Here is an 11,652-nt window from a genome sequence, read left to right on the forward strand (position 1 = left end):
AAAAAGAGTTACATCATATGGATCTCCAAGAGACCATTGTATTGAGAATTCAACGAGAGAGATAAAGCCATCTAGCTACTAACTACGGACCCGAAGGTCTACAAAGAACTACTCACGCATCATCGGAGAGGCACCAATGGAGATGGTGAACCCCATCCGAGATGGTGTCTAGATTGGATCTGGTGGTTCTGGACTCTGTGACGGCTGGATGAATATTTTGTCAACTCCCCTAGGGTTCTGATATTTTTGGGGTATTTATAGAGCAAAGAGGCGGTCCGGGGGGCACCCGAGGTGGGCACAACCCACCAGGGCATGCCTGGGCCTCCTGGCATGCCCTCGTGGGTTGTGCCCCCCTCCGAGCACCCCCCAGGTGCAGCCAGGGCCCGTTGTGTTCCTTTTGGTCCATAAAAAATCTCCTTGATGTTTCGTGGCATTTGGACTCCGTTTGATATTGATTTTCTGTGATGTAAAAAACATGGAAAAAACAGCAACTGGCACTTGGCACTATGTCAATAGGTTAGTACCAAAAAATGATATAAAATGATTATAAAACATCCAAGATTGATAATATAACAACATGGAACAATCAAAAATTATAGATACATTGGAGATGTATCAGCATCCCCAAGCTTAAGTCCTACTCGTCCTCGAGTAGGTAAGTGATAAAAATAGAATTTTTTATGTGGAGTGTTGTTTATCATGTCATATCATATTCTTTTCTTTATAGCATGGACATTTGGACTTTTATGTGATTCAAAGCAATAGTCTAGTTTTGACATAATAATTTAAATACTCAAGCATATGAACAAGCAACCAAGTCTTTCAAAATATCAACGCTAAAATAAGTTATCCCTAGCCCATCATGCTCAAACATTGATCCATTCATGAAACACACTCGAATATTAGCTATACCCAATACTTAAGTATGATCATATTGCCTCCTGGTTGGTAATTTTATAAGAGAAGATGGAGACTCAAAATTTAAAATAAAAATTGCATAAAGTAAAGAAAGGCCCTTTGCAGAGGGAAGTAGGGATTTGTAGAGGTGCCAGAGCTAAAACGAGAAATTAGAGATAAGAACATTTTGCGAGGTGTATCCATCCCGCCAACGAAAACGACTTAGAGCTCCCAACACTTTCCATGCTAGATATGCCATAGGCGGTTCCCAAACGGAAAATAAAGTTTATTCCTTTTTCCATCATACTTTCACTTTCCATGGTTAACCGTATCCACGGGTGCCCTTCATACCAACACTTTCCAAGGAATTTATTATTTGACAACATAAAGTAAATTCATTTGTTTTTGCATTTCGGGACTGGGCATCCCTAAGACCTTTGCCTTACTCTTGTGCAATGAAAAGTGAATAAACACTCATCATGAGAATAACACATCCAGCATGGAAAATATTAGCCACCCCTCACCGCTCCACGAGCGAAACAAACACACAAAAGAGAAGTTTATTTTGAAAACTAGAGATGGCACATGCAAATTTACTTAGAACGGCAAAAGAATACCGCATATGGGTAGATATAGTGGACTCATGTGGCAAAACTGGTTTAAAGGGTTTTGGATGCACAAGTAGAGATCGTACTTGGTGCAAAATGAAGGCTAGCAAAAGATTGGGAAGCGACCAACCAAGAAATGAATAATCTCATAAGCAAGCATTAAGCATAATTAACACCGACTAATGCACCACAAGTAGGATATAATTTTCATTGCATGATTATTGACTTTCGTGCATGCACTATAGGAATCGGATACTTTGCCGTCTGCCATGGCTGACAGCAAAGGCCTTCGCCGTCAGCCAGCACACGGCAACATGTCCGGCTGAATAGGCTACGGTGAAGGGCTCTTTTCCGTCCGCAGGCGGACGGCAAAGATGAAGCGCTCTTTGCCGTCTGCCAGCACACGGCAACATGTCCGGCTGAATAGGCTACGGTGAAGGGCTCTTTGCCGTCCGCTGGCGGACGGCAAAGATGAAACACTCTTTGCCGTCTGCCAGCAGACGACAAAGAGCCCAGACGGCACAAGTGCCAGGTTAGGTCTGTTAAGGGGTTAACGGCGTGCTTTGCCGTCTGCTGGTAGACGGCAAAGGCAATTGCATCTTTGTTGTCTGCTAGCGGACGACAAAGTAGCGGAATAGGCTAACCCCCAGGTGCTTCAACGTGTCAAGCTATGCCATCCACTAGCGGACGGCAAAGATGCAACGCTCTTTGCCATCTGCCAGCAGACGGCAAAATAACCAAATAGGCCAGCCAATGCCCCAGGTTGCACAGGTAGCTGCCACGTGGCAGGTTTGCTGTCTGTTGGCAGACGGCAAAGCTCTTTGCCGTCCGCTAGCAGACGGCAAAGAACCTGTATAGCCCCTGTTTTTTTTGTTTTTTTATATCCTTGCATTTTCAAAAGACATAAATTATATATATATATATATATATATATATATATATATATATAGTTTCAACCTCAAACATGGCCCATGTATCCATCATCTAGCAGTCCATCAACGCAACAGAACACATATGGTATTAAAATGTCCAATACATACATAGTTTCGCGGAGTTCATCAACAGACATACACAGTTTCATGGAGTTATTCAACATACATTGTTTATCAACACAAAATCAAAACAGAAACTAAAACTACCAGTCCAGCTTCCATGAAGTGAATCAAATCTGCAAAAATGGGAGTAAGCAAGTTAGAAGAAGAAGAAGAAGAAGAAGACTAGAAGAAGTAGAAGAAGAAGAAGAAGAGGAAGAAGGTTTTTACCCTTTTCCTTCTCATTCTTCTTCTTTTATTCTTTCTTTTTCTTCTCTTTCTTCTTCTATTCTTTCTTTTTCTCCTCTTCCTTGTTTTCTTCTTCTCATTCCTTATTTGCGTCATTTTAGAGCTTATATAGGTAATTATGCCATTTTTTAGCTAACTAAGATTATTATGTCAATTTGGAGGAAATTAAGGTAAATATAGGTCATTTTTGTGCTAACATAAGTAATTATGCCAGTTTTTAGATAAGTGTGGGTAAATGGATCATTTTGGAGCTAAATTGGCTAAAATAGATTATATTGGAGCTAACGTAGGTAAAATGGATCATATCGGAGCTAACCTAGGTAAACTTGCTCATTTTGGAGCTAACCTAGGTAAAATGGATCATATTGGAGCAAACATAGGTAAAATGGGACATTTTTTAGCTAACTTAACTAATTATGCCATTTTTTAGTTATCTAAGCATATTATGCCATTTTTGACATAAGTAAGCTAAGTATAGGTCTTTATTTAGCTAACCTAGGTAACTAAGCAATATTAGAGCTAATTTAGTTAAGTATAGATCATTTTGGAGCTAAGTAAGCTAATTATGTCATTTTGTAGGAAGATTGGCTAAGTCTAGGTCATTATGGTAACCATTTTGGAGGAAATAAAGCTAAGTCTAGGTATTTATGTATTTGGTAGGCGATACACTAGAGAAATGTTACCGTCATCACGGAGGTGAAGGGTCGGTTGGGTTTACGCCAGTGTCAGACGAAGAAGGATCGTTCGTGGTTGGGGTTGCGCCAGTGCGAGACGGAGAAGGATCGGCCGATGCTTGTCGGGAGGCATGCTGCACCAAAGATCATTTGCAATGTCTCGTTAGCATGATGCAACTGAAATGTGAATACTAGTAACTAATGACCATTCAAATGAAACTCACTGTGTCCACTATAACAATCTGAGGCACTCGCCGTCTTCCCAGAAGCTGCACAATACAAATCTAGAAATAACTTCAAAGCCACAACACTATGCATATTATCTTTCATGAGGATCAACGAGTCATAGGCAAAGAGAAGATTGGTGATAGGGGCATCTTTGCAAACCTCCACCCCCGCAACTTTTCCATTTTCCTCTGCACGCGTCAGACCCTCAGTACATAACAAAAATTGATAAGGAGATAAAGGATCTCCCTTCCTTAACCCTCTCGTAGGCTCGATGATCTCACTTTCCTCCGCATTAAACCAAACCCGACATTCAATAGTGGATACATATTGCGTAATAAAATTTACCCAATTCTCTCTGAAGCCTAGTTTCAGCATAATATCCTTCAACAAGGGTCACTCAACCCAGTCATAAGCTTGATGCATATCAAGTTGATAGCGCACCAACCCTCTTTGGCTTCTCTCTTGTTCTTTATTGTATGGAAACACTCATGAGCTGCCAAAACATTGTCTGTATTCATTCTTCCGGGTACGAAAGCACTCTGATCATCCTAAATTGGGTTACCTTTTTTGAAGAATTAACCTTTGGGATCATCACAACCATTGTGTCATTTCATCCAGATGGGATAGTGCATGTATTAACCACTTGAAGTACCTCCTCGATCAAACCATCCCCTAACATGGGCCTAACTCTTTATAAAAAATAGCATGAAGTCCATCTGGTCCCGGGGCTTTTAAATCACAAATAGCGAACAAAACCTTACAAACATCTTCAGCAGTATATGAAGCAAGGACGACATTATTCATCTTAGTTGACACTTTTCTATGAACAAGGGATAAAACCTCCTGGTTAGGTTCAAACTATGAGGTGAAAAGATTAGAAAAATAGTCTGTTATATGATCTACCAAACCCCCGAATCATCAAGAAGGTTCTTAATATTATTCATATTTCTCCTCGTACTAGCCACATTATGAAAAAAAGATGTACTAAAATCCACATGCATCAACCAATTTGCTCGACCTCTTTGTAACTAGAATTTTCTTCTTGATCCAAAAGATTCTCAGTTGAACTAGAATTTTTGTTTGCCAAGAGTAGGACTCGGCATTCAAAGGGCCATGCCGCAACTTCTCTAATTATTTTTTAAATTTTGTTGATTCTACATTTTTCTCCCTTGAGAATTTTGTTGTCCCAAGAATGCAAATCAACATGCACCGAGAGATGGACCAACACGTGCCATCTTGGCCTTTTTCCAAGCCGACTTGACAATTTCCTCAACGCTCTCTTCTTTGAGCCATCTAGCTTCAAATTGTTTTACATAGTCCTTCGGACAACTAAATGATTGCTCTCTGACTATAGCGCCAGAAAAGCTCCTTTCTGCTAGGACTACGTCAGTATTTTCCCAAATAGGAAGGGATGATGCAGCATAGCGACGGTAGGTATTTCCCTCAGTGAAGAAACCAACATTATCGAACCAGTAGGAGAACCAAGTAACACAACGTAAACAACACCTGCACACACATAACAACACCTCACAACCCGAGATGTTAAAGGGGTTGTCAATCTCTTTCGGGTAATGATGCCAGAGATTGTAATAATAGATCGCAAGAATAAAAATGCAAAGGAAAAGTAGATCACAAGCAAATATATGAGGAAGAAGACCCAGGGGCCGTAGATTTCACTAGTGGCTTCTCTCGAGGAAAATAGCAAACAGTGGGTAAACAAATTACTATTGGGCAATTGATAGAACCTCAAATAATTATGACGATATCCAAGCAATGATCATTACATAGGCATGATGTCCAAGATTAGTGGACCGACTCCTGCCTGCATCTACTACTATTACTCCACACATCGACCGCTATCCAGCATGCATCTAGTGTATTAAGTTCATGGAAAAACGGAGTAATGCAATAAGAACGATGACATGATGTAGACAAGATTCGTTTATCTATTGCATAGATATAAATCCCATCTTTTTATCCTTAGTAGCAACGATACATACGTGTCGGTTCCCTTTCTGTCACTAGGATCGAGCACCGTAAGATCGAACCCACTACCGGGCACCTCTTCCCATTACAAGATAAATAGATCAAGTTGGCCAAACAAAACCCAAATATCGGAGAAAAAATACGAGGCTATAATAGATCATGCATATAAGAGATCAAAGAAACTCAAATAACTTTCATGGATATAAAAAGATATGATTGGTCATAAACTCAAAGTTTCAACAGATCCCAACAAACACATCGAAAAAAGAGTTACATCATATGGATCTCCAAGAGACCATTGTATTGAGAATTCAACGAGAGAGAGAAAGTCATCTAGCTACTAACTATGGACCCGAAGGTCTACAAAGTGTTGGAGAATGTAGTATTTCAAAAAATTCCTACGATCATGCAAGATCTATCTAGGAGAAGCATAGCAACGAGCGGGGAGAGTGTGTCCACATACCCTCGTAGACCGAAAGCGGAAGCGTTAAGTAACGTGGTTGATGTAGTTGAACATCTTCGCGATTCAACCGATCAAGTACCGAACGCACGACACCTCCGTGATCTGCACACATTTAGCTCAGTGACATCCCTCGAACTCTTGATCCAGCTGAGGCCGAGGGAGAGTTTCGTCAACACAACGGCGTGATGATGATGATGATGAAGTTACCGACGCAGGGCTTCGCCTAAGCACTACAACGATATGACCGAGGTGGAGGGGGCACCACACACGGCTAAACAATCAACTTGTGTGTCTATGGGGTGCCCCCCCCCCCGTATATAAAGGAGTGGAGGAGGGGGAGGGGCGCGCCCAAGGGGGGATTCCTACTCCTACTAGGAGTAGGTTTCCCCCTTCCCTAGTTGGAGTAGGAGAAGAAGGAAGAGGGAGAGGGAGAGAAGGAAAGGGCCCCCCAATTCGGATTGGGCTTGGGGGGCACGCGCCTCCCACTTGGCCGCATCCTCCTCTCTTCCACCATGGCCCATTAAGGCCCATTAACTCCCCGGGGGGTTCCGGTAACCCCCCGGTACTCCGGAAAATGCCCGAACTCATCCGAAACCTTTCCGGTGTCCAAACATAGGCTTCCAATATATCAATCTTCATGTCTCGACCATTTCGAGACTCCTCGTCATGTATGTGATCATATCCGGGACTCCGAACAACCTTCGGTACATCAAAACACATAAACTCATAATAACGATCGTCATCGAACGTTAAGCGTGCGGACCCTACGGTTTCAAGAACTATGTAGACATGATCAAGACTCATCTCCGGTCAACGAATAATAGTAGAACCTGGATGCTCATATTGGCTCGCACATATTCTTTATCGATCAAACCGCATAACAACATATGTTGTTCCCTTTGTCATCGGTATGTTACTTGCCCGAGATTCGATCAGCAGTATCATCATACCTAGTTCAATCTCGTTGCCGGCAAGTCTGTTTACTTGTTCTGTAATGCATCATCCCGTAATTAACACGTTAGTCACATTGCTTGCAAGGCTTATAGTGGTGTGCATTACCGAGAGGGCCCAGAGATAGCTCTCCGACAATCGGAGTGACAAATCCTAATCTCGATCTATGCCAACTCAACAAACACCATCGGAGACACCTGTAGAGCATATTTATAATCACCCAGTTACGTTGTGACGTTTGATAGCACACTAAGTGTTCCTCCCGTATTCGGGAGTTGCATAATCTCATAGTCATAGGAAAATGTATAAGTTATGAAGAAAGCAATAGCAATAAACTAAACGATCATAGTGCTAAGCTAACGGATGGGTCAAGTCAATCACATCATTCTCTAATGATGTGACCCCGTTCATCAAATGACAACTCATGTCTATGGCTAGGAAACTTAACCATCTTTGATTAACAAGCTAGTCAAGTAGAGGCATACTAGTGACACTTTGTTTTATCTATGTATTCACACATGTACTAAGTTTCCGGTTAATACAATTCTAGCATGAATAATAAACATTTATCATGATATAAGGAAATATAAATAACAATTTTATTATTGCCTCTAGGGCATATTTCCTATCACAAAGAACTACTCACGCATCATCAGAGAGGCACCAATGGATGTGGTGAACCCCATCTGAGATGGTGTCTAGATTGGATCTGGTGGTTCTGGACTCTGCGACGGTTGGATGATTTTGTCGACTCCCCTAGGGTTCTGGTATTTTTGGTGTATTTATAGAGTAAAGAGGCGGTCCAGGGGGCACCCGAGGTGGGCACAACCAACCAGGGCGCACCTGGGCCTCCTGGCGCGCCCTGGTGGGTTGTGCCCCCCTCGGGGCACCCCCAAGCGCAGCCAGGGCCCGTTGTGTTCCTTTTGGCCCATAAAAAATCTCCGTGAAGTTTCGTGGCATTTGGACTCCGTTTGGTATTTATTTTCTGCGATGTAAAAAACATGGAAAAAACAGTAACTGGCACTTGACACTATGTCAATAGGTTAGTACCAAAAAATGATATAAAATGATTATAAAACATCCAAAATTGATAATATAACAGCATGGAACAATAAAAAATTATAGATACGTTGAAGACGTATCGCTAAACATATTGCCATCAAAATAATCCATATCCAGAACCAACGAACGGTGGTCAGAATGTACGTGTTCCTCATTAACCGCAGATGGAGGAAATCGATATGCCCACTCCACATTGCAAACTACCCGGTCAATTTTCCCCTTGTTTTCCCTTCTTCTCCAAGTAAAAGGATCACCAATGAACCCAAATCGTCCAAACCACACTCTATGAGACAGTCACGAAAGTCTTTCGTCATTGCATTAGGTCTTACATTACCACCCTTTTTTCTAAAGAGTACAAAATTCCATTAAAATCTTCTAAAATCACCCCAAGGATGAGTGTCCTTATTATGCAAATTAGAAATATCACCCCAAGACAAATGGAATTCACTACAAGCAGGATGGCCATAAATATCCATGAAGCGCCATTGTACAACACACTCATTCATAAACAAAATATCAACAAAATTAGACGATTAGTTCAGCTCAACTCATCTTTATTCACTTTTATGATAAAATAAAATGAGGCCATCAACCGACCATCACTCTCCACTACAAACATCGAATCAAAATCTAATATACGACGAAGCTCATTGGATTTACAATTATTTAAATGAGACTCAGAAAGAAAAATCAAAACTGCACCAATTCACCCTTGGAGATCCAAAAGCTCACCAATTGCCATGGTAGAAAGCATACCACAACAGTTCCAACTTAAGATTTTCATTTGACGTAACGGCTGAGAAGTCATTGGTAGGAGCCAGAGACAACGAACTGAGGATCAAATCGTCGTCCCAGAGATGAAAGTGCTGAGGAGGGCTGGCCAACCATCCCTGATCTTTCCAGGTGGAGCAGGGGAGGCCTAACCTCACTAGATTCCTAACGAAGCCAAAGTTGGTTATACTTCGCTGAATGGAGAAGAAGCCAGATGACCAAAATACAAATCGTCGACGTCCACTCCACCGAAGGATATCGTTGAAGACCACCTAGCTGAAACATGGAAAAAGTGAGGCTCATGTTCTGGCCCTCTCCAAAGCTCCACACATCCTTCGCTCATGCAAATTAGCATCGCCGAAAAGTAGGTGGGACGGGAAGAACCTATCCCACGCTTTTGATGACTCCCGCGCCTCTCCAAGGCCAAATAGACACCTAGAATAAACACTAACTGGGGTTAGGATGGCTTAAACTTCAAGACCAATCAAACTTCAAGACCAATCAAACTTCAAGGCCAAATAGACACCGGTGGAGGAGGAGCTTGTGCATGGGAAACCCCTAGCCCTATTTTTGAGAGAGAGAGAGAGGGGAGGGAGGGAGAGGGAGAGAGGATTGATCAAAAATATCTCGGAGCACATGAATTGGGTTGTAGTGGTCGCCATGGTCAGTGGGGTGGACTTGCCTAGCTTTAGCACGTGAACTCATCAATCTGATCCCGACCCTCTTTTTTCACTCGGAATCGTATCATATATTTGCAAAAAAGATCTTATACATGTGTTTTCCTTCTCTTTTTTGAGGGGAATGTGTTTTCCTATCATGTGTTCCAAAGGGGCCCCTAAGCAATTTGAGTGAATTCTGATTATGCACTCAATTTAGTTTGGATTAGTAAAATATTCAAGAATAGACTAAACTACATCATTATTAACCCATAACCAAACGTATTTTCTGTGGAATAAACACAAATTAAATTTAGTTACTCAAGAAAAGAAGTGGTTTGCACCTAGTGGATAATTATTTCACTCACTAATAACCTATTGTTTTCCCTACACATGGGGAGTTATAGGAGTAGTCAATTGTTACGTGGATAATATGATGAGTTGGTACATATTACCACCGACCCAAAATTCTTGTCCTAAAATTCTTGTCTTAGATTTGTCTAGATACCGTAAAATTCTAATTGGTATTGGAACCGACTCATACTAGCACAGTGCACATGTGTTTCTACGAACACATGAAAAAGACAAAGAGTTAGGCAGACGGTTTAGAAAATTGTCGAGACATTGGTATCCTGCAGCTGTTGCGCGTTTCAATATTAAAACCAGACCAGAAACACAACAATAAGTTATGTGGACATGTGGTAGGCGTTGGAGAATGTTAGCCACCTACTCCGCAAGATTTAACGTCAGAATGCATCATGAATTTTCGAACATATGAGAGTGGATATTAGTGAGTTGAGAACATAGAGTCGAGGATTGGAAAGGAGGAAAAGCTATATATTTTTTTTTTAACGAAGGCTTCAGGGGAGCCCGACTTTGAATTAACAAAGCCATCAACCGGCCAGGATTACACAAGGCCACCAAGCAAGAGCGACCGAAAGATACAAGGGAGCTGACTGAGCAGCTTACAATGCAACGCACACTACTGCACACAAAGGAAGAGACAAGAAAGATCTGCATGTAATGTCGAAGTCTGCTGCACATCGACACCAAGAGCAGGAAAGCAGAGTAACCTCGGGGATCAGCCCAAGGCCTGCAAGCACTGAGAGCAGCCGGATCATGGGATTGGGACCCCGCAACCTATCTTCCAACGCCGAAGAAGACCCCAATCTTCTCGCCTAGGCTTGAAGGCGCCGCACCATCGGGTCGTTGGGCGCTCACCCGAGAGCACGGACATGTGCCGGTCGTAACCCAGAACAGGCATAGCTCACGGTTCTCACCTCGCCGTAGGCTCACACCACTAGCTGCACTGCCACCCGCCCGGGCATTGAGAACATAAGGAAAGCCGCTGGGGGGATTGTCGAAGAAACCAGCTGCAAAGACCCAAGGGCAAAGATTGGAGAAGCCTCTGCTTGGACTCGCAGCCGACGGGCGCTCTCCTACCTCGGTGCCACTCACTCGGAGAACCAGACGACCCAAGGCGGCGCCTCCAAGGAGGGAACGACGTGCAGGGCGCCGCCACCGCCCAACCCGAGACGAGTTTTGGGTTTTCACCCGAGATCTGGGACGGGGATGGATAGGGGAGTCCTCAGCGGTGCCTCGAAGGAGAAAAGCGATGCACGCACGCGCCATCACCGCCGTGGTTGGAGAGCCTACCAAGGGTTTCCCCCGGACTCAGACTATGCCACCAGCACACCGCCGGCACGAGAACTGGCAGCCAGAGCTGCAGAGCGGACAGCGGGAGGGGAGGAGTGAGCAGAGGAGGAGAAAACAGCCCGACCTTCAGATCTGGATCGGAAGAAATCCGCGCCACGACCACCCCCGCCGGCTCCGCGCCGCCCGAGCAGCCGAGGAGGCCGGCCGCCACATGCCGCGCACGCCACATGCCGCGCACGCCACCTGTCGCAGAGGCCGCGCCACCTCGCCGACTGGGGCCGCCGCCCCGGAGTCCGTGGTCCTTCGCGAGGGGAACGAAGCGACGAGGGACCTCGCCGCCACCTTCATCGGCGGCCGCCGCGGCTTGCCGGGCGTCCCTCAGGTGGCGGCAAGGGGAGGGGATGCTGGAGAGGGTGGCGG

The sequence above is a fragment of the Triticum dicoccoides genome, chromosome 5A (genome assembly GCF_002162155.2).
Source record: "Triticum dicoccoides isolate Atlit2015 ecotype Zavitan chromosome 5A, WEW_v2.0, whole genome shotgun sequence".
NCBI lineage: Eukaryota > Viridiplantae > Streptophyta > Magnoliopsida > Poales > Poaceae > Triticum > Triticum dicoccoides.